This window comes from Haliotis rufescens, unplaced genomic scaffold (genome assembly GCF_023055435.1).
Source record: "Haliotis rufescens isolate VD_foot unplaced genomic scaffold, xgHalRufe1.0.p SCAF_160, whole genome shotgun sequence".
Lineage (NCBI taxonomy): Eukaryota > Metazoa > Mollusca > Gastropoda > Lepetellida > Haliotidae > Haliotis > Haliotis rufescens.
Genome location: NW_025963847.1, coordinates 133,052 through 157,716, shown reverse-complemented (window position 1 = coordinate 157,716; position 24,665 = coordinate 133,052). Strand labels below are relative to the sequence as shown.

Sequence of the window (24,665 nt, the reverse complement as noted above, 5' to 3'; positions counted from 1 at the left end):
GTTTTATACATCAATCAGAACGATAGACGTGGAGGGTGTGTCTCAGCTTTTTAAGACACCAGTCAGAACGATAAATGTTGGGGATGTGTATCGGATGTTTTATACACCAATCAGAAAGACAGACATGGAGGATATGATCGGCTGTTCAGATCAGACCGATACACGGTGAATACTTTAGAAAGACACAGTTGCGGGATACTCAACACAAAGAAGCATGCAAAGACGTATTATATCCAAACAGGATGTTGGCGGTTTTGCAGAGTAGCACTCATACTGAGAACCTCAAACACATGTATCTGCTTGGGGGGGTTGTCCGGCTTCCTGTAGTTGGAAAAGGAGCTAGCTAAGCTTGTAATTTTTTTATTGCTGCTCTAAGGCCAAACTGTGCACACACGTACAGGATATAGCTGTTGAATGCTCAGTTATTTGTGAACAAAATTATAACGTTACTATAGAAGTCTATGGGAAAACATTTGGTTGAGTGTAACCTGTAACGCCATATGTAATAAAAAAAGTAAAACATCTCTTAAAATAAGCAGCACGAGCTCACGCATTTGAAATGTGGTTTACGATAATAGCCAAAAGAAAAACTTAAGGTTATCCATTAATTTTAGATTTTAAAAGCTTTTGCTCAAGGGGATATGGGTAATTATAGAGTAAACACTCTCTTAGAATTAGCATTATTGACCCTTTGTGTTTGGATTCTGCTCCCAAGTTTGAAACGTGATTTACTATCATCAGCCAAAAGGAAATATTAAGATTCAAGTAATTGTAGATTTTAAAGGCATTAACTCACTTCTGGTTGATATTTATTACAACAACAAAAATATTCTGTCACTTCTGGACAGGGCAATGCGTATCATAATATAGTGAATATTCACTTAAAAAATATCAAACAATAGTTTATCATTGTTGATAATCAAAATAATACTATCTCCATTATAGTGCCAGATTCGGTGTTCACAATATAAAATCTTTAGAATTTTAAAAGATGTCCCCCTTACTGTCAACTATCAATATCCATACAGTATTAAAGAAGTTGTTATCCATAAATTTTGTCTTCTTTGTCATCCGTCAACTTCTAAGTAATGCCTATCAAACAATCTATCCATAACCAGTTGCGATACTAATACTATGTCCTTGATATCAGCTATATGATAAGCTGGTGTAACTCCCTAGTGTTGGCGGACATGTTGACCTATGTCGGAGACCTATTCCAAACTAGAACCCCAACAGGGCTATAAAAAGGTGAGTTTCAAGAACTATTTACCGACTGTACATTTAAATAAGTAAAAAGCCGACCAGTTCACATCTTGACAGGGGGACAAACATGTTCTCTCTCACTTCTTCAAACAAGTCACTGTTGTGTCTGAAACAGATAACAACCTATTGTTACCAGTAAAGACTTGACATCAACGGATCCACTGTTACATTTTTAATCTGAGGTATTCGTGTTTAAGTATTTTCTGGGGCTTGTCATATTGTTTAAAACATCGCGGCAGGTTGATATGCAATATAGATAACAAAATGTCGTCTTTATTCGAGTGCAGAATTAACTAGGTCACATACACGTTGCATTTTGTACTTTGTTATCATGCTGGAAGGTGGCGTGACTCGAGTTGGGCTTAACGCGTGATGGTGGGTGGTCTCCCGGTTTTCCGATTATTGATTGAAGGTGATAGCTGCATGTGTCAAAATACTTACAAAGAGAAACGAGCAATTCCGGAAAACGGGAATGTTACTTACACAATAATGACAAAATTTGCAAAGTGCGCTTTAACCGGCTGGATGCCGCACATTTTCCTAAGATCTGAAAAGTGAACGTTGCGCGAGAATTGCGCTCACGCGGCACTGGATCTACCTCCGGCTTTAAAATTACACACACATGTAGAATATTAAATTTCCTATCTGATGTTGCAAATTTACAAATATCACACTGGTTTTGAAAAATGACACTGCTTACAGTTGTCCAAGAATTGATTCTGCGATGTCAGCAGCAAAATTCGACGCTTTTTGTCGTATAAAATACTGTGCGACGATTTTTTTATCGAGCAGCTTTACGCGAACCATGAGCGAAGGCAATTTTGGCTAATTTCTGAGGGCATAGATATATATCAAATGGATTTATATGCTTATGCATGACGTTAAACATTCGATACATAAAATAACTTGGCGAAAACGGCGAAAACTGATTTCCCTCTTTGATGTCAAAAGACGACAGAGAGGTAGCACACCTACAAAGAAAAGGGGGCAAATCTCCGCTATGCTTAGCACTAGTTTATTGTAGCCGTCTTGGTGAGAATTAGCTATGGATAAGGACATTATATTTTATCGATATTCAAGCTGTACACGTTTAGGTATATAAAAAAGGTTTAGAAATGTTGTAATCGTTCCTAGTAAACGTAGTTGGTGACCCCTTTCTGTGACCGCTCCTGGCTTCTGATTAGTCGGTTTCTATGATGACGTCACTTCCGGTTTCGGTTTTGTCACGTGACTGCGCATGCGCGAAGAGTGACTGATTATGTATGGTTTTACGCCGCTTTTAGCAACGTTCCAGCAATATCACGGCAGGGGGACACCAGAAATGGGCTTCACACATTGTACCCATGTCAAGAATCGAACCCGGGTCTTTGACGTGACGAGCGAACGCTTTAACCACTTGGCTACCCGAACAACCCGCATGCGCAAAGAGGGCATTATGTGTTATGCGTGCGCATCCAAGATTGCGACTCTTCCGGTACCTGTCGTGCGCTCACATCCAAGATGGCGACACGTCCCGTTCCGGTGGCGCGCGCCTCCAAGATGGCGGCATTTTCGTTTCCGAAGGAGAGAGGGCGGGAAGATGGGAAGACGGGAAGGTGGGAGGATGGAGGAGGGAGGAGTTTTTTGTTTGTTTTTTGTTTTGTGGATGGGTGGGTGGTTGGGTGGTGGTGATGGTGGAGAGGGTAGTCAAAGCAATGGATGAAAGCGTTCTTTCGGGGGAGATGGGTGGCCCTGAAAAGGGCCGTTGGAAAACAAACTTGAAACTGGAAAAAGCAGGAAACTGTAGGAAAACTGGAACACTGGAAAAACTGGTAACTGGAAACGATTGGAAACTCTGAAAACAGTGGAGCAGCATGTCCCATGCGTTAGTCACTTTGCTCAGATGATCTATCTTCTTCATCCTCCACCTCCTCCTCCTCAGACTGATGACGTCGTGGGCGCGTTGAAGGGTGCTTTCTTGAGGGGCTTCTGTCATGGTTTTTTTTCCCTAGATGCAGTGTGATGCCCACCTGGAGTTGTGCGATGCATTCTTTTAGGGCACGGACATCGATATGCATGGCTTCTATGAGATGAAGCACTTGTGTCACTTGTGTTACTTGTGTCAACTGAAGTTTTCTTTCGACTGGATTCTGGGCAATCTGCAGCGAAATGGCCCACAACCAGGCAGTTGTAACATCGGCCCAGGGGAGTCTTCTTTCGACTGGGTTCTGGACAATCTACAGCGAAATGACCCACGACTTGACAGTTGTAACATAACCCCTGGGGAGTCTGCTGCTGATCTTGACTGCTTACCTTCGGACAGACATAGTGGCGGTGACCTTGAGTGTGGCACTCGGTAGATGTCACTTCAGGGCAGTACAGGTAACTGTGACTGTCTGTCTGGCAATTCATACAGTTGTATCGAGACGACATGGTTGATTTCATAGAATGCAGTATGTGTGTGGTTTAGCTCTTGTTTTATAGGAAAGGGACTGACACCCTGCTTCCTGATTGGTTCACAACGCAGCGTCCCGATTGGTCCGTTCCGGTGCCTGGCCTGCACATCGGTTTTCCAAAACGACCCGACCCTTGTGTTTCTTTTCCAAAGGAAATGGTTTTTACCATGGGAGAGAAAGCACAACCTCGTTTCGACCAATCAGAGCCCAGTACGTCCGAGCCAGCCTCTGGTTGGTCCACATCCCAGGCTTCTTATTGGTCAGACTTCGATCCTGTTTTTTCTTGGGTGTGTAATTCGATCCTGTTTTTTTTTGTCTACCTTGGGTGAGCATGCTGATTTCTCCATCCTAAAAAAAAAAGACAACACAACACTTATGTTCGTTCAACTTAAACCGCTCACACAAACCAACACAACAAAACCAAAGTCACAGGATTAGGGGGGTCCCTGTGATTATTGTGAACACTAGGGTGACCACTTGGGTGTGAACGTCTGTCCATTCCTAAAAGCGTAGTGAACAAAAACCTTTGTCACAAGGAGTGAACAAGACACTCGACTGTTCTCTTCCGTGCTTCTTCGGACAACAAACGTCTGTATTTTTCGTTCACTTCTCCATCAGGACAATACACACACAAGTATTCGCAGGGGACTATGGCGTGCTTCAGATGTTCTTTCCAGGGTTTGTCTGTGGCTTCCCATTGGCAGAGTGTCACACCGCAGCAATAACAGATAACACGGCCACCTCGTCCTTGAAAGAAAAAAACAGCCATGGCAATGTCATAAGGGGTCTGGGTCATCTGTTTAGGCCGCGTTTAAAAAGCCCTCAGACGCTCTTGAAATGAATCATAGTCAGGATGAGAAGAATGACACAAGGTGTAAGAAGGAGAAGGTCTCTCCAGAATGTCACTGAGTCGCCATGTGTCATCCATAAAGAGTGTGTGTTTTCTCACTTCTTCTCTCGCCTTTTCAGGCACCCACTCATTATCGGGGACATCTCGGGATGGTGCCATGACATTCATAGACGGTCTTTGCCCCATATACCGCGGCAGTGGCGGAGGCGACGGTGATGTCTCTGGTCTCAAAGGTGATGGTGTTGGTGATAACACATGGACGTGTTTTTTTATGATGAAGTAAGACATCTCTTCTAGAAAATGTCTTACCACAGTCTGAACACGATGTTGACTCCATGACACATTGAATGTCACTGACGATGTGATAAGACTCTATCCTGTGTTCTGGGTGACTGACACCAGGCAACTGATCTTTCAAGCATGCCCTTTCTCTTTTATCTATTTTTTTTCTTTATTTTTTCTTAACTTTTACAACGAACATGTGCAAAGACATGACAGACAGGGGAGGGGGAGGTCATGACCTCTTCATCATTATCATCATCACCACGTGACGTCATATGTGGACTCCATGACGTCTTGCATGTCACTGACGATGTGATAAGACTCTGTCCTGTGTACTGGAATGACTGACACCAGGCAGCTGATTTTTCAAGCATGGCCTTTCTCTTTTATTTTTTCTTTCTTTTTTTCTTTACTTTTACAATTAGCATGTGCACAGACATGACAGACAAACAGACATACCACGTAGACAACATCTCAACTCAGCCTCTACCCTCGGTCGGCACCCGAAATGAGTTGAGATCAATCAAGACACAAAGAGTCAGTTCAATCAATCACTGTTTAATAATGAACAACAACAACAACCAGATACATAGGAAATACGAAAAGACACCTGAGGAGGGAGTGCTTTGCATGTGAAACATGAAAACCTTTCATCTTCCATCTTCAAGCTCTTCGTTCGAGTGAAGATGGGGTCAACATAGGATGTGGTCCTTCATCATATTAACCCCAATAGGTTCCAAACATGTTTGGGACTCCTCATCAGTAAAACAGCTTATGTATCTCAGCATATTGTTGTGCCGATAGGCACTACATTCACGTTGTATGGAAGTGAGTTGAGCTTCTCCAAAAGGATCGTCGTCAACGTTGTCGTCGTCGCAACCCATGGGCATACCTGAGGAGATGACATCCTCCGGTGATGCTGGTGACCAAGAAGCATCATGCAGGGTGGGTGTTTCCAGATCCATGGAAGGGAGGGCTGTCAGCTTGAGTGCTTTCACTGGTCGTCATCATCACAGACGCTTTAGGCCAATAGGTTGGCTCCCGAGGGGTTTGTTCCCACCACTGTTCCAATAGGGTTTGCGCTGAACTGACATCGGGGGAAGAAAGGATGTGTGTCCTGTCAATCCAACAAGAAAAGAACGTTTCAGTATACCCACGATCATCGTCATGCATTCGTGATACTCATCATCATCGTTATCATCATCATCATAACGACATACACATCCCAAAGAATAGCAACGGTGCTTACAGTCGCTCTTGATGAGAGATCTTCAGGTGCCGTGGTCACCTTTTTGCAGGTGTTGTAGGTGTTGCAGGTTTTAAGAAGGATGTCCCTTTCATTTCGGTGTCTTCTGCTGTTGTTGTTATGGTTGGTTCTGTGATTGGTGCTGTTGTTGTGGTTGTGGTTGCTGCTGCTGCTGTGGTTGCTGCTCTTGCTGCTGGTTTGCTTGGGTTTTTTTTCTCCAGGGTCTTCTTTATCTTCTTCTTCTTTGGTGCTACTATCTTGGGTTCAGTCAGTTTCTTTATCTTTGATCGTATCATGTCACACATCACTTCGTCGGCCTTCGTACGTAACTTTGCGTACACGCCGTCGGCCTCTTTCTTTGCACATATAACGTCGAACACTTCACCCCTGAGCTCAACGGTCATTTCACCGTTCCCTTCACCGTTCCCTTCACTGATCCCTTTACTGCCCTTGTCGCTCCTTGTCTTGGCATTCATAAGTTTGGACATGATGTATACTCCTCACAAAACGTTAAGCAACAAGTATACTAGCCACATAAAGAAACTGTGCACGGAGAAAATATATATATAAGGGCACACCGTCCATATATGAAATATAGGTTTGAACATAGCAATTATTGGAGACATTCAAACGCTCATGCACGTGCCATGCGATATGACGTCATTGATGGGGGCTTATTTACGTGCAATGTGTTACTGCACTTGCATCCTGTGCAGCTGTACACAGCATGTGCAACTCAAAATTCGCTGTTACTTTGGAAAGCATAATCTGTGGTCATTCAAAAATTCAAAACTTCTCAAGCGCAGACACAAGCATATCACAAGCAAATCATGCCAAGATTGACAGCTGCACAGCGCCATGTAGCCATTGGAAAGATCCGAGCGGGATGAGGCAACAACAGGTGGCAACACATTTCCAATGCCATCGTAACACGATATCGGCATTGGTGAGGCGTTATCAGAACACAAATGACGTTGCCGACCACCCACGTTCAGGACGTCCCCGAGTAACGACGCCAAGACAGGACAGATGGAATCGAGTTACACATCTCCGACACAAGTTCCAAACGGCAGTAACGACGTCCCAGACAATTCCTGGACTGCGCCGTATCCATCCTAACACTGTCAGGAATCGTTTACGTCAGTACGGGATTCGACCAAGACGCCCTGCCATACGTCCCATCCTGACATACCGTCACCGAGTCAACCGTCTAAGATGGTGTCGAAATCATGTTCACCAACCTCGAATATGGTGGAGAAATGTTGTCTTTACAGATGAATCGTTATGCACGCAACTGTATTGTGGAGAGGAATCGTTTTGGAGGTGGCTCTGAGATGATTTGGGGTGGGATAACAGCACGGCACCGAACCCCTTTGGTGGTTGTTCAGGGCAATCTCACCAGTGTTGGCTACAGAGATGAGATTCTACAACGTCATGGCCCGGGATTAACATTTCAACAGGACAACGCTCGTCCTCAGACGTCGCTAGGGTCGCAATGGATTTCCGTCATCATAACAATGTCATGTTACTGCCATGGCCTGCAAATTCTCCAGATCTCTCCCCAATAGAGCATGTGTGGGATGAAATGGAGCGCCGTCTGCGTCGTCTTCCACATCCTCCAGATAACGTCCGTGACTTGGCACAGGCCTTCCATGCCCATTTGGTGGACTCCATGCGTCGCCGATGCACTGCTGTGATTCACGCACAGGGTGGTCATACCCGTTATTGACTTTGTAACTTTGTCGTTTGACCCCCTACTCCATTTTGATCTTCTGACGTCATCGTAACAGATGTTGTTCAGGTCCCGTTGACATTTTCTTATGGTCCGATCATTCAGCTGCTACAGCGTCTGCATCATTTTGTTCTTGCTGTGTTGTATTTCAATCCAGAATATATTTTCTCCGTGCACATTTTCTTTATGTGGCTAGTATATTATTTCCCGTGCAACATTCTCATCAGTGTTGAATGCCATCATTGAGAACAAATTCAGGCAGAAGAATTACCTACAAATACTCGACTGAAAGCCTTTTCCATGTAGATTCTCCTGATAACACTGATAACATCGCCTGAACACAACCACCCTCAAAACACACATGCAAAATGCACGACATGCATGTGTTACACACTTCACCCATGCACCCTGATTGCTTAAAAACTGCCAGCAAGGGCAATTGGTTCAGTCTATTTCCGCTACCTGTTTCCAACAAGCTTTTCTTTGTTGGTCACAAGTAAACTGTTGTGCCACGTAGGGCACCCATATGGCAGCAATTTCCGCTTCGACGATCCTTGTCTTGTCAATAAGATTGGACATGATGTTGCTTCTTGGACAGCAGCACAAAAAGTTTTTCTTCTTTTTCTTCTTCTTTTCAGGGCCACCCATCTCTCCTGAAAGAACGCTTTCATCCTTGCTTTGACTACCCTTAAACCAAAAAAAGGAACCCACAGCCTTCCCAGTCCTCTTGGAGGCACACGCCTTCGAGTGACACCACCATGTCTGTCTGTGTGTGTACACGTTTGCATGGAGACACGAGCAAATGTCTATCGATCTCTCTCTATGCTTATCCATCTAAATATGATAAATAATAATATTGATAAACGTCTGTTTGAAGACACAAACATGACACCACGTTTAGCATGAAGACACGTGTGACACTACGTTTGCATAGAGACACGAAGTACATCACGTTTGCATGGAAACACGAGTAACAGTACGCATGTAAACATACACGAGTGCCGAATCCTCGGCATGGATGAGCAAGTGAAAACGTCAAAATCATATTGATAAACGTCTGAGACGTAGTATGTCACGTTTGCATGGAAACACGTAGTACACCATGTGTGTTTGAAGACACGAAGTACACCACGTTTTGCAGGGAGACACGCGTGACATAACGCATGTAAACATACACGAGTGTCAACACCTCGGAATAAATAATAATCATATTGATAAACGTTTGTTAGAAGACACGTATGACACCACGTTTGCATGGAGACACGAGTGAAACACCACGTTTGCATAGAGACACAAAGTACATCACGTTTGCATGGATATAAACGCGAGTGCCAACACCTCGGCATGAATGAACGAGTGGCAACGTCATAATCATATTGATAAACGTTTGTTTGTAGTCACGCGTGACATCACGTTTTGCTTTGGGAGACACAAAGTACATCACGTAGGCATTCCCACATCACGTTCATGTCTGCCCATGACGGTCAACCTTTAGATTTCAGACGACCGTCTACCTAAAAACATGACTACCCAAAAGAACAGGATCGAAATCTGACCAATCAGCGGCTTTGGTTGAGGACCAATCAGAGGACCGTTCTGGGCTCTGTTTGGTCGAACCAGAGTTGTGCTTTCTCTCCCATGGTAAAATCCATTTCCTATGGAAACATAACCCAAGGGTCGGTCCAGTTTGGAAAACCGAGGTGCAGACCAGGCGCCGGAACAAACCAACCGGGGCGCTGCGTGTTGGACCAATCAGGAAGCAGGGTGTCAGTCCCTTTCCTATAATACAAGAGCCAAGCCACTCACAACGAAATTCTATGAGATGATCATCATGCAAACTAACGAAGAAAATTGGGAATTGGAGCTGGTTTCAGTTGCACATCCTTTGCCACTGTGCCGCTGGGACTTGGAGACGATTATGCCACACCAGTAAGTGTCCTGTCAGGAGACAGGTGGCAGGCCATATGTGCCTTTGCAACACAGCACCTTTGTGGGAGAAGAAGTAATCTTCATCTTCTCCAAAACGGCCCTTTTCAGGGCCACCCATCTGTCCAGAAAAAGAACGCTTTCATCCATTGCTTTGACTACCCTCTCCACCATCACCACCACCCAACCACCCACCCAACCACCAAACCCGCAAAAAGGAAACCCCCCTCCCTCCTCCCACCTTCCCGTCTTCCCGCCCTCTCTCCTCCCACCGTCTTGGAGGCCCTGTGCCGCCATCTTGGATGGGGAGATGGCACTTCGGAAACGGACGTGCCGCCATCTTGGATGTGCGCACGCCTCACGAAAACGAAAATGCCGCCATTTTGGTAGGCGCGCACGACCTGAACCGGAAGTGTCGCCATCATACGCACGCATGATCAACAATGCCCTCTTCGCGCATGCGCAGTCACGTGACCAAACCGAAACCGGAAGTGACGTCATCACAGAAACCGACCTATCAGAAGCTAGGAGCGGTCCCAGAACGGGGCCACCAACTACTGTACTTCCAAAAAAAAAGGAAAAAGCAAAATGGATGTCCCTATCTAACCTATAAATTTGTCTTGAGGGGCCCACATTCTTACAGACCTAGACATCCTTTACCAATTAGAAAATAAATCAACCATCTTCCAAGGAGACTTCAATGCCCATCATCATACTTGGGGCATTGCAGATAAACTAGACAATCATGGACAACTAATATCAGAGTGGATCGAAAAAAATGACCTAATACTATTAAACAATAACCAACCAACTAGATACGACAAAATCCACCACACCATGTCGGCTATCGACTTAACAATATGTACGCCAGACCTAGCACAAAGTCTGATGTGGGACGTCCACCCAGTACCTCTAGGCAGCGACCACTTTCCCATAAATATAACCCTAGGAAATCTAAAAATACCAAATCAAACCCCTAAACAGGAACCTAAATTTCAGTACAAAAACGCCAACTGGGACAAATTCAAATACTTATGCAACCAAGCTAATCGAAACGATTTAGAAACAAAAGACCACGAAACATTCTGTCAAAACCTAACTAACTTCATAATCAACGCAGCCAAATCCGCAATCCCCTTCAAATCATCCAACCAAGGAAAACCCACTGTCCCTTGGTGGAATGAGGAAATAGAGCTAACTAGACTAAAACGCTAATCAGCTTTCAACAGAGCTAAACGAGACCCCTATCATCTCAAAACAGCCCACCAACCACCAAGTCCAAAACCTAGTTAAAACTGCTAAAACCAAAAACTTGAAACATTTCTGTGAGGAGCTAAACCACCACACCGACGCTAGGAAAGTGTGGCGCAAAATTCACGCCATTAGAGGCATCAAACGGCACAAAAAAAACCAATATAAACAACTCAACTAACCCCACCCAAAAGGCCAACAGCCTAGCTAATCACTTCTCTAAAGTTAGTAGCAACAGTAACTTCAGTAAGAAATTCCAAGATAAACTAAAAAAACAAACCAAATTCTCCAAAGGCAACGACAAGACAACCTAGAAATAAACCAGCCTTACATCATAGAAGAACTAAATCACGTACTAAACAATATAAAAAAAGGAACAGCCCCTGGCCTAGACCTCACCTCTTACCAAATAATCAAACACTTACCTACCAAACTACTCCAAACTTTACTTAAACTATACAACCTTGTCTACCTAAACGGACAGGTCCCATCCTCATGGAAGGACGCCCTAGTAATCCCAATACCTAAACCAAATAAACCAGCAGATCAGGCTAACTCCTATAGGCCCATCTCCCTAACCTCAAATCTCTGCAAAATAATGGAACTTATGACTAAAAATAGGCTACAGCACAACCTAGACCAAAACAATATCATAAACCCCGACCAAAGCGGCTTCACTCCTGGCCGATCAGCTCTTGATAACCTCGCCCGACTAAATCAGGATATAAGAACAGGACAGCTAAACAAGCAATACACCATAGGCATATTCCTCGACTTCTCTGAAGCTTTAGATATGGTATGGCACCACGGGCTAATACAAAAACTAAAAAAATTAGGACTAAAAGGCCAAACAATAAACTTCATCCAAGATTTCCTAAACACCCGCAAAATAACCGTGGGTATAGACCATACGCTATCGGACCAGTGTCAGAAAATGGCACTCCCCAGGGCAGCATCATCAGCCCAACCCTCTTCAATATAATGATAAACGATCTATTCGAGGGCCTATCCCCTAAAGTAAACACATCAAAATTCGCGGATGATGGAGCCATCTGGATCCGCAATAAAAGCATGAAAATGGCCAACAATTTACTCCAAAAATATCTCTATAAAAAACAACAATGGGCTGACAAATGGGGCTTCTCCCTTAACTCAGAAAAAACAACAGGAATAGTATTCAAACATAAAAACATGAAACCCACCTCCCCAATCCTCCAGCTCAACAATCAAACAATCAAAATTCAAAAACAAACCAAATTCTTAGGACTTATTTTCGATGAACATCTCACCTGGGATGCTCACATCCAAAACCTAACAACTAAATGCAGTAAAGACCTAAACACTCTAAGATGCCTAACTGGCTCTAACTGGGGAGCCTCCAAAGATACTCTCCTCTCTCTCTACATATAACTAATTAGATCAAAACTAGACTACGGCTGCGCCATATAAAACACTCTAAACAACTCTCTATCTAAAAAACTTGCCTCAATACAATATCAGGCTCTCAAACTAATTACACGCACCCAACATGGCACCTCCTACACTTCACTTCAGGCCTTAACAGGAGAAATGCCACTAAGTCTACGCAGGGAACAGCTAAGCTTAAATTTCTTGGCCTCGTCCCAATCAAACCCTCTCATCCAAAACTTAATAAATCAAAACATCAGCCCTAAAAACCAAGCTCTAGCTCGTAAACACCCCTTACTTACCCCAATATCCCAAAGAATAACAAACTACCTAAATGAACCCCAAATTAAAAATCTTAAACAAAACTGCAAACAATCAAATATATTCACCCCTAAACTTAAAATACCCAAAATAGACACAACACTAGCTAGCCAAATAAAAAACAAACCGACCCAAACATAGCTAAAACTACCACACTAGCATACATACACGAAAATTGGCCAAATTGGTGTCACATTTACACGGACGGATCCTCAGATCCGACCTCCAAACACACGGGTTTCGGAGTCCATACCACACAACCAACTAAAACCACACAATCCTTCCGACTCCCAAATAACCAATCAATATTCACGGTAGAACTAATGGGCATGGCCTCAGCCCTCCATAATAAAGAATCCAAAAAACACAACAAAACCTAATACTTACCGATTCCCTAAGTGGACTGCAAGCCCTCCAAAACAAAAATACCAAAAACCGACCTAAATTAATAAATCAAACACTTAAAAGCTCCAACGACCTAACTAAGGCAGGCAAACAAATAACCTTCTTGTGGATACCCGCCCACGTAGGAATATACGCAAATGAAAACGCCGATAAAGCAGCTAAACTATCCCTCAAAATCCCAGAAATAAGCTTAAACTTACCCATCTCAGACCAGAAAATAAAAGTGTAAACAAGCAAAAAATCACAAAAAATGGCATAACCTATATCTAAACTCAGCAAACCACTAACCAAACCAAAAGTTCTCTATCCATCAAAAATATAAAAAAATCGACAGAGTAATCACTAAACTCCAAACAGGACACACCAACCTAAATAACCACCTAATTTTTTTTTTAAAAACACTACAGGTAACTGCCCACACTGCAAACAACTAGAAACTCCAGAACACGCACTCATCCACTGCACACACTACCTCACACATCGAACCGCATTACAAACCACCCTTAATCTAAACAAGGCTCTCAGTCTAGAAGCAATACTAAACCCACAAAATAAACTAGAAAACTTCAAGGCCTTAGGCGTATTCTTAATCAAAACGGAACTAATAAAACGCATCTAAAAACATAATAACCTACCAAATCAAAATCACATAAACAAACAAACATCCACCATACCCAGCTCCATTAGTTCTCCTCCGCAACCCCATCGGCATCTATTCAAAATCTCAAAATTCCCCAATTATATATAAGCAACCCCTAAAGCCTCCTCTTGGGTTGCACAGACCACCTTCGCCCCTTTCGGAAACACATTAAATGGCCTGGCCGGGCCCGTGTGCGAAATACGCATCAGTCGGAAAGCGCACGTTAAATCTCCAAAGTAAGTAAGTAAGTCGATCCGACGGGTAGATGCAAAAGAAGGTACTGCTTGTAAAAAAACCAAGTACAGTACAGAAACTGAAGTAAGTTGTGCAGGTCTATGTTTTTCTGTATGCCTACACGTCATCACGTCATACTGTGTTTAATTATTTTTTCTTATTCTAATACTGCTAATGTTTGTCAGTGGCCAGTGATGGCAAGTTTTTATGGAATAGTAATTTTCATAGCAATATTGACGATATGTCATGACTTGATTTCGTATTTGTGAGGGAAACTACACTATCATGGCTTACAAAGGTATACCGGGAGCATTTTAGGACTGACGTGTTAACGGAAGTTAAAAAGACAATAGTTTGGTTTTGTTGATGAGCCTCAACAAAAGCATAAGTTATCAATGAAACGGTAGGCTATTAACTACCACTAAAAGCTCAGGGCAGCTAATTAAGGGCAAATGGGTGATTTTTTACGCAACACCTACTTGATTGCAATTACACAAGAGGCAATTAAGCAAGCTGAGTACAGGTGTAATTTGGATTAATTTCACACTTAACGTACATATGCGGACGCTATGAGAAGGATCGATAACATAAGATTTATAATTGAGCTAACACATTTCTCAATTTAAATTCAGTGTGATCGAATAATCAAATGAGCGTATTGTAAGTTTCTAAACTGTGAAACCAAACATTAATGGTATCAACTCAAGTTTGGGTGCAGGAAGGTGTTTTTCTTGCAAAAAACATGTATATGTGCATATGTTAAGGTACGGAAACCTAAGTGGTACCTCCGATGTAAGTACATGTACTATATGAGTAACAGTTCTAAGATTGATATAATGTTCAACATTGAAATATAATATTAACATGTGTTAACAAGTACGTTATGGATAATACTTACATATGAATCATTTTTGTGAATCCATTCTCAACCCTCACAGGTAAATTCATAATTACATTTTAGTAACCTTCTGAGATTATAACTTGTGTTCCAAAAAGAAAACCGCAAGGTTGTGTTTCCGACGGACAAGGGTCTGCATCTGATGTTAGAATAAATATTGCGTAAAATGTTAAAACATAATTGAGAAAGTTAAAAACACATGTTCAAAATTCACATAACAATAAATGTGAACATATATGTGAGTCTTGAAATAATTGTGTGTTTTTTAATTTCTTACAAATTCAAAACACGGTTGACTAGATCATAGCTTATGACACCATATAAACATGCCAAAACTTCAACACATTTTACCTGTTGTTGGAATAGACAGTTTAGGTTACAATTTATTCAGCAAAATAGCTGCAAAACGTACACTACAACGAGATCAAACAACTTACTTATTTAAATTAGGAATTTAACGTGCGCTTTCCGACGCATGCGTATTTCGCGCACGGGTCCGCCAGGCCATTTGGTGTTTGTTTGAAAAGGGTGTGTCCGAAAAGATGAGGCAACCTAGGTGGGGCTCTTTAGGGTTGCTTACTTAATTTGGAAAACAATTGAAACAGATCAAACAAGGTATACATATACACGCTTTTATTAATCTCGTGAATGGGGAAGGCAAAAGCATTTACTCACTTACTTACTCCCTTAAATTGGAGGGGCGGTCGGGAAGCCAAGTGGTTAAAGCGTTCGCTCGTCGCGCAGAAGACCCGGGTTCAATTCCCGACATGGGTACAATGTGTGAAGCCCATTTCCGGTGTCCCCCGCCGTGATATTGCTGGAATATTGCTAAAAGCAGCGTAAGACCATACTCACTCACTTCTATTAGAAATTTAACGTGCGCTTTCAGACTGCAAGCGTATGTCGCACACGAGCCCGGCCAGGCCATTTAATGTGTTTCCGAAAAGGGGAAAAGTGAGTTTGTGCAACCAAGTAGGGGGGCTTTAGGGGCTGCTTATGTAGTAATTGTGAAATTTTGAGATTTGGAATGAATGCCAAGAGTGGGTGGAGGACGAACTAAGGGTGTGTGTTAGGTGGTTGTTAGATTAGATAGTTTTGGTTTTAATATAAAAAAAATGGGTTTAAATGCGACTAATTAGTCCTGTTTTAATTAGGTTTATGCCTAAGGCTTTGAATTTTTCTAATTTAGTTTGTGGATTTAGGATTGATTCTAGTGTAAGTGCGGTTTTAAGATTTAGGGTGGTCTGTAGTGTTGTTCGGTGTGTTTGGTAGTGTGTGCAGTGAATGAGTACGTGTTCTGGTGTTTCTTGTTGTTTGCAATGTGGGCAGTTTCCTGTTGTGTGTAGATTAGCTACTTTGCGGTGATTATTTAGTTTGGTGTGGCCTGTTTGTAGTTTAGCAATTATTCTGTCGATTTTTGCGGATGGGTGTAGTATTTTTGGTTTAGTTAGGTTTTTTTTAGTACTTTCCTGATTTCGCTATTTGAGTTTTGGTATATATTTTGCCATTTTTTGTTGATTTTTTGTTTAGTGACACTTTTGATTTCTGATTTTGAGCTGGGTAAGTTTAAGCTTATTTCTTGGAGTTTAAGGGATAATGTTGCTGCTTTATCTGCGTTTTCATTAGCAAGGATTCCTTCGTGGGCGGGGATCCAAATGAACTCTATTTGTTTACCTGCCTTAGTTAAGTTGTTTGAGCTTTTAAGTATTGGATTTATTAGTCTGGGGCGGTTTTTAGTGTTTGTATTTTTTAGGGCTTGTAGTCCACTGAGGGAGTCGGTTAGGATGAGGATTTTTTTAGATTGCTGATTGTGTAGTGCTGAGGCCATGCCCATGATTACGGCCGTGATTGGTTGTTTGGGAGTCGGTAAGATTGGGTGTTTTTGGTTGGTTGTGCGATGAGTCCGAAACCTTTGTGTATATGTGACACCAATTTGGCCAATTTTCGCGTATGTATGCTAGTTTGGTGGTTTTATAAGCGATGTTAGGATCGGTCTGTTTATTTAGTGTATTAGCTAGTGTTGTGTCTATTTGTGGTATTTTTAGTTTTGGAGTGAAGATATTGGATGATTTATTGTTTTGTTTAAGATTATTTATTTTGAGTTCATTTAGGTAATTGGTTATTCTTTGAGAAATTGGAGTAAGTATTGGATTTTTCCGCGTTAGGGCTTGGTTTCTAATATTGTTTTTTATTAAGTTTTCGATTAGAGAGTTTGATTGGGATGCGGCCCAGAAGTTTAGGGTAAGTTGTTCCTTACGTAGTTTATTTCTCCTGTTAAGGCCTGTTAAGCCCCCCCCCCCCCCTAGTTGGAGCCGGTTAGGCATTGTGCTTAAATACGATTCCTGTGGTATTTTCTGAGTTTAAGGAGAAGTCCCATTTGTTAGCCCATTTTTGTATTTTATTTAGAGATTTTTGAAGTAAGTTTTGGGCCATTTTAAAGCTTTTAGTGCGGATCTAGAGGGCTCCATCATCCGCGAATTTTGATGTGTTTACTTTGGGGGATAGTCCCTCGAATAGATCGTTAATCATAATATTGAAGGGTGTGGGGCTTAGGATGCTGCCCTGGGGAGTGCCATTTTCTGGGGGACATTGGTCCGATAGCGTTTGGTCAATGTACCTACGGTGAATTTGCTGTCTGTTAGGAAACTTTGGATGCAGTTAATTATTTGACCTTTAAGACCTATTTTTTGTAGTTTTTGTATTATCCCGTTATGCCAAACCATGTCGAATGCTTTGGAGAAGTCTAGAAAGATGTCTGTAGTATATTGTTTGTTAAGTTGGCCTGTTTTAATGTCCTGCTCTAGTCGGGCGAGGTTATTATCTAAGGTTGGGCGTCCAGGCGTGAAACCGCTTTGGTCTGGATTTATTATGTTGTTTTGTTCTTAGTAGTGTTGTAGCCTGTTTTTTGGCCATTGATTCCATTACTTTGCATAAGTTAGAAGTTAGGCAGATTGGTCTGTATGAATTAGCCTGGTCAGCTGGTTTATTGTGTTTTGGGATTGGTATGACCAGGGCTTGTTTCCAAGGTGATGGGACCTGTCCGTTTAGATATATGAGGTTATAGAGTTTTAGAAGAGTTTGGAGTAGTTTGGGTGGTAGTTGTTTAATTATCTGGTATGAAGTAAGGTCTAAGCCTGGGGCTGTGCCCTTTTTCCTATTTTGTAGGGCGTGGAGTAGATCTTCCATTGTGAAAGGGAGATTTATTTCTAGGTTATTATCTTTTGGCTCTTTGGTAAATTTGGTTTCTGATTTTAGTTGTTCCTGGAATTTTTGGTTGAAGTTGCTGTTACCGACGGCCGAGAAGTGATTTGCTAGGTTATTAGCTTTTTGAGTTGGGTTTGTTGAATTGTTTATGTTGGGAGTCTTTTTATGACGTTTTATGCCCCTAAAGGCGTGGATTTTGCGCGTCTGTTCTGGCGTCTGTATGACGGTTAATTTCTTCCCAAACATTTTTCCAGTCTCTAGTTCTATCTGTTTTAACTAAGCTTGGTACTTTGTGATTTCGTTCGTGTGCTATTTTTATTTGTTTGAAGTCACGTTCGGCTTTATTGAATGCGGATTTGCGTTTCCGTCTAGTTTGTTATATCTCCTCGTTCCACCAAGGAACCGAGGGTTTGCCTATGTTGGTTGTTTTGAAAGGAATGGAGTTTTTAGCTGCGTTTATCATATAGTCAGTTAGGTTTTTACAGTAGATTTCGGAGTTACTTTCTAGGTCAGCCAGGTGAGCCTGGTTGCAAATTTCCTGAAATTTGTCCCAGTCGGCTTTGTTGTTGTGAAATCTAGGTTCCTGGTTTTGGGTTGGTGTTGGGATGTTTACGTCTCCTATAGTTATATTTATTGGTAAGTGGTCACTACCTAGTAGTACTCCATGTACTTCCCATTGAATACTTTTGGCTAAATCTGGGCATAAAGTCTCCTAGGAAGATTGTAGATGTATTGCCTATTTGGAGGAGGATGTTTAAATCCTCAGGTTTGACCTGTTTTTCTACCCAGTGGTATATATTTTTAAGATATTTATTTTTTGATTGTTATTTGTTATTTGGATACCGTTTGCGTCTAGGTTTGGTGTGTTTATTTTTAGTTGTTTGTAGTTTAAGTCTTCCCTGACGTATATGATTAGGCCGCCTCCGGCTCTACCTGGGTTTGTTTTGGCTCGGTCAGTTCTTATTGAGTTATAGTTTGGTAGGGTGAATTTAGATCTAGTAGAGAATTTAGTTGATTGTATACAGACTATGTTTGGACCTTTGTCTCGTTTGAATTTAGCTTTTAATTCCTGGCCGTGGGAGGCTAATCCGCTGGCGTTCCATTGAAATAACACACACTCACTTAATTTGGGATTGTAAATATAGTAATACTAATAACAGCTGGTTGGGTAAAGAGCGTTGCGTTTGTTGTAACACAGGAAGTGGAATGACATGTAGTAAATTCATTGTACTAACAGTGTCACAATTGGAAGCCAACAACTTTTATGTTTTGCCCCGTCTACGCAACCTGCCATTATCTAATTATTTAGAATAATCCTTTGCCGCGTTTCTTTCAATTAAAAACGACTAATTTTATACGAAGGGGTCTGTGATCTAAAAAGATTAAATTATTATATTTTCATAGACACAAACACACGTGGTGTGGTCTGGTATGGTCAGTAACTGACCACCTGGTGATGACAAATGTCAGTATACCGGGTCAGTAAACTGACCATTACAATGATCGAACGATCTACTACTAGTATTCATCGAACAGTTGTTACATTAAACAAGCAAAACAATCACCAAAAAATGGCATAACCTATATCTTAACTCAAATAGCCAAATCAAAAAAGAACTCAGGACACCACTAACCAAACCAAAAAGTATCCATCCATAAAAAAAAAATCAACAGAGTAATCACTAAATTCCAAACAGGACACACCAACCTAAATAACCACCTAAAAAAATATTTTAAAAAACTCACTACAGGTAACTGCCCACACTGCAAACAACTAGAAACCCCAGAACACGCACTCATCCACTGCACACACTACCTCACACATCGAACCGCATTACAAACCACCCTCAATCTAAACAAGGCTCTCAGCCTAGAAGCAATACTAAACCCACAAAATAAACTAGAAAACTTCAAGGCCTTAGGCGTATTCTTGATCAAAACGGAACTAATAAAACGCACCTAAAAACAAAATCATCTACCAAATCAAAATCACATAAACAAACAAACATCCACTATACCCAGCTCACTTAGTTTTCCACACCAACCCCATCCGCATCTATTCCAAATCTCAAGATTCCCAAATTCTATATAAGCAACCCCTAAAGCCCCCTCTTGGGTTGCACACACCACTTTCGCCCCTTTCGGAAACACATTAAGTAAGTAAGTAAGTAAGTAAGTATACATAAAAACATTCATTTTAAGATTGGGAGGCCTCTAAACGCGTAAGTTATTTCTTTTTACAAAAGAATAGGATTTCGATCAAAAGGTTACAGTTAAGATGACAAATACAACGTTCAATCATATTTAAATCTATAAGGTAACAGTGAATTTAGAGTGGATGTTAAGAGTATGCGAATAGGGGCTTCATTTTGTATAGATATAAATACATTTGATGATACATCTGTGTGTGTTAAAGTTGATTTTGACAGCTCGGGCCAAGTCGGACCCAACACAAGCCAAACACTTTTGATATGTTGAGAATGTCGTGGGAAAAGGGCTTCATTTTGAGCACCTTGTTTTCTTTAAATACCGCGATCTGAGACATTATAAAGTGGTATATAGGTATATATAATGCTAGTCTATAGATGTAAACACATTTGATAAAACATCTGAGGTTTAAGTTGACTTTGACAGCCCGGGCCAAGTCGGACCTAACACTTCTGACAGAGATTGTCTTAAGAAATACAGTAAAAGTGTTTGACTTTAACGGACATGTTTTCTTTAAATGCGATACACTGACATTATAAAATGGTATATAGGTAGATACACCGCTAGTCTATAGATGTAAACACATTTGATAAACCATCTGTGAGTTTAAAGTTGATTTTGACAGCCCGGGCCAAGTCAAACCTAACACAAGCCAAACACTTCTGATAGAGACCATATTGAAAATGTCGTGGGAAAAGGGCTTCACTTTGAGCACCTTGTTTTCTTAAAATACCGCGATCTGAGACATTATAAAGAAGTATATAGGTAGATATAAAGCTAGTCTATTGATGTAAACACAGTCGATAAAACATCTGTGAGGTTTAAGTTGACCTTGACAGCCCGGGCTATATTAGACTGTATAAGACCGTTCTTTTGATAATGATAGCAAGTATCCCTGTAGTTTATCCAGATTCCCGATGGATAATTCTGACTCGATCGCCGAATGACGAGGGCGACGCCATGTTTGTTTATAAACAGTGAAAGTAGTCCTACTTGACCTTTGATATTTGCATCTCTATCCGCATATGACCCCAACGAATATCGTTTTTATCCGTTGGCTTTATCCTGCCGAGAAACCTACCCATTATATGATAATAAAAGTTATACTCCGTGTTGTGTTTCCTTCATTGCAATAAATCATAAACCTTTTCGGACATTATTCATTTTTTTAGTTCGAGGTAATCTGCAAAGAAAATGCCCTTATGAATGGCATATTTTTACCAAAATATATTCCTCACGGCTCATGTAAATCAGTTCACTGGAAATACTCCTACCGGGCGATGGCGGACATGTCCATTTGCACGTCGACGAAATTTGCATACAGACGAATGAACGAGTTAGGTATATAGTCTCGTATCTTGATGAATCCTTAATAACGTTGTTTTACTTTCATTTATGAATAATTATAACATAGCAAGAAAAAATGCATGTGAAGCAGAAACAATACGAAAATGTTTTGTGTTGTCGACAGCTTTAGTTTTGAATATTTCAAAGTGTTGTCGATCGTGTTCAGCGGTGTTTAGGATTTTGGATTTACTATATCTTTGACAGTAACAGAGATAGTAAGTACATTTGAACATGATTCTGAAACATAACCTACTGTTCTAGAGATGGTCTGAAACCTGTCGTGATATGTAGATGATAAACGAATTGATTCATCAAAGATTCTAACGTGGCAATACAGTCATATTTTCCCCCGATTTCCATTTCCGTCCCTGCTTACATCACAGCCACTGCGTGACCATCAAGCAGTATTCAAGACATGGAACCACAGAACACAACCCACAAGAACTGTATTAGCTAACATTTTAAACAGTTAGTTGGATTTATGTGTTATATAATCGAAAATGAACACAAAAATCAATCTGTCGGGAACATTTTGACGATTGATTTCCATGGCGATATGGTAGACTGTTATGTATACCATTATCCGAAGAAACAGATTAACATCATTTCAACGCACATTGTTAATGCAAATAAAACTATTCTACCATGAATTGGGAAATGATTGGTCAATCAGAGGCTATTAAATCACAATAAACCCCTCTGTTTAAAACAGATTTGGCGGCCACAGCACCGCGGAAGCTAATATTCATAGAAAAGAACTTTTTTCAATCATTGTCGGTAGGCATATTTAAATAATTATACCTACAATTACAGGTTACAAATTGCAAAGTTACCGTTACTACAAAAAAGGATGTGTGGCAATACATTTCGTGCATAAAAAAAAATATAAATCATTAAAGAGAGTGTATTACAACTTTTGGAGACAGACAGACTAAGAGAGTTGACCCCTTAAAATCCGGGGTAGAATAGGTCTTCAGCAACCCATGTTTGCTGTAAACGGCGACTATACTTTTCGTAAGAGGCGACTAACGGGATCGGATGGTCAGTCTCGCTGACCTGGTTGATGCATGTCATCGATCCCAAATGCGAGGAGAGATGCTCTTGATATCAGTCACTGGTTTGTCTGGTCCAGACTCGATTATTTTCAGACCGCCGTCAAATAGCTGGAATATTGCTGAGTGCGGCATTAAACAACAAACCAACCAACCAAGGGAGTTTGGAATTTGGCGCTTTTCTATATATACGACTGTGGCGTCATATCTTTTGCGTTACAATGAGCGATATGACGTCAAAATGGTGACGTTCGATGAGAACGAAAGCTTGGCAAAGCTTGCTTTAGGGGTGCCCACCTCATGTTAGCTTTCCAAGTTGCCGTGATTATATGCTGTCAATGCCTGTTACATGTTCGGGTGAAGTATTACGGTATAAACTGCATGGGTATATACAGCGCCATATTTTGTTTTAAGGCTGTTGTCGGTGAATCCGTAATTCAGATAGATAACCCACTCAAAACACTGGACTCACCCCATGCCGCTTCACTCAAAATAATTGCAAGCACCAAGTAGTTCGCGTTTTAATTAGTCATGGTAGAATGGAGATAAACATAGTGTGTTTTCAATGTAGAGCTAGGTTAACTGTAGATTTAACCGCGTTAAATTGAATTTGGAACCGAACGCGCTGCGTGAGGTTTCAAATGTTAAATTTAGCGCAAAGTAATGTTTGACTAATGCACGGGTTACCCGCCCGAAAAAAACCGGACATTTCAGATGAGCCTATGCTGCAACAAATACGTTCACGACTTGCTGACTTCTCTCACGTCCGCGCTTGCTCGTGGCATTTACCGCTCAAATTTATGGATTACGTTATGTCAGTTGAGCGAATACGTTACGACAAAGACACATGTGTAGCGGCGTTAGAAATTGGCACTTGTCCAATAGTCCTTGCCAAATTACCCAATAGTTAAGGTATTAAACGGACGGATAGCAATTTGCCATTTTTAACGGTTTATCATGATAAGGACTAGAAGACAAAACATTTACTTTCTATAGCTGTGTAGATGTATGTACGTCCTTGCTTATGATAAAATTGGGGCATCGGTTTCTAAATATCAATTATAATGAAAAAGGAAAACTTACAAATGCATAGATCTACATAAATAATCTGTGAACATTTTTTATTTTTCATTTTACTTCATATGTATAAACATGAATATAATTGTGTTTTCCAAGATGTAATGCTTGAAATCTAATGAAATGACAACATGAAGTTTACTGTGTTGATTGCATGATATTACCAAGAAGGCACTTAAATAAGTATTTTAAAAAATCCAAACGAGTCATTTTTCAAATTTGTAACCAGTATTGTCACACAGTAATATTTGTATTCTAAATCTACTTTGAATGAAACAATATCATTTAAATGTTACCTTCTAACATGTGTTAAAATATACCAGCAAGTTGAGATAAACGATTCCATACAAAGTTTTATTGACATTTTCCCTATTTGCTGATGCGAACATAGTTAAATTGGTTTTACTGTGAATATATACAACTAAATAACATCAGTTGCCGGGTTCACTCAAAGAAATGTTCTGACATTGGCATATTTGAAATTTTCACACAAAGGGCCAGAGGTACATCCACACTTGCCCATACAGCACAATGTTAAAATGCCGCATTGTATTTGAACATGTGGGCTTTTTTTCAACTTCAGAGGCTAAAAGCACAAGGCCCCTCCCTCGAATTATCCCTGAAGTTATTATCCCTTTCTTATGGCTGTAATATAAGAGGAACTTTGAAAATTATTGCTTATTCCAAGGTCCTTACTGTTATACTTACTGTCCCCAATGTCCTTGGGACAAATGTACAAATCTCTCATTATATATATATTTCTTGACAATATATATAGAAAATACATGTGAATAATGAATAAACTATGTACAATTAACTTAAATAAACTGTCGCATCTTTGCGGGAATACAATAATCATACATAATTATGAACAAAAGATCAATAAA

General features: G+C 40.9%; 1 protein-coding gene across 2 annotated transcripts in view; it reads left to right on the top strand.

The window, feature by feature from the left end:
- Positions 1 to 1,167: 1,167 nt before the first annotated feature.
- Positions 1,168 to 24,665, top strand: part of LOC124127795 — a 39,927-nt gene continuing 16,429 nt past the window's right edge. For both annotated transcript variants that reach the window (XR_007221666.1, XM_048397181.1), the window contains exon 1: positions 1,168 to 1,248. The gene's annotated coding sequence lies outside the window, so the exon portion shown is untranslated. The remainder of the gene's footprint in view (positions 1,249 to 24,665) is intronic.